Below are 525 nucleotides of genomic sequence, written 5' to 3' on the forward strand. Positions count from 1 at the left end.
AGAAATATACAAAGTAGGGCACTAATTTATCTTGTGCAAAGGTATTCCCCCTCCCGACCCCCACTCTGGAATACAGAGAATCCTAAATGTACTTATGGCAGCATGGAGCATGTGATTGATCAAAGGGAGTAAAGGTATAGTACATAGGGATTGTGTTCCAGGGTGGGAGTTGGGGGTTGTACCACCCTCAAAAAGATGTTGATAAGTAGATAATACAAGGTGTACAGCTTATTTTCCTCCATATTTCATCACGCACATCAGTCACAGGCTTCATCCTGCGATGAATACTTTTGCGTTCCTGGGTGAATGTTATAGTGAACCTCTTCTCATATATATGTTGTACAGCTCATTCATCACATTTTACCCTGTAATCTCCCTAGTTACCTTCATGCACTCCATTACAAATTTGTGAGGTGTGGGGGAGTTTTTGTGGTCTAATTCCTACAGTTATGAGCAGTGGAGGAAGAGATGAATCTAGTGTCACTGTCATCAAGTGTGCTTAGGTATTCTGAACAATTACCTGAC

General features: G+C 41.5%; 1 protein-coding gene across 2 annotated transcripts in view; it reads right to left on the bottom strand.

Annotated features, from left to right (window-relative positions):
• Nucleotides 1-525, bottom strand: part of LOC119591882 (copine-8-like) — a gene marked incomplete at its 3' end in the record, with an annotated part of 9,952 nt that overhangs the window by 6,909 nt on the left and 2,518 nt on the right.

This window comes from Penaeus monodon, chromosome 29 (assembly GCF_015228065.2).
Source record: "Penaeus monodon isolate SGIC_2016 chromosome 29, NSTDA_Pmon_1, whole genome shotgun sequence".
NCBI lineage: Eukaryota > Metazoa > Arthropoda > Malacostraca > Decapoda > Penaeidae > Penaeus > Penaeus monodon.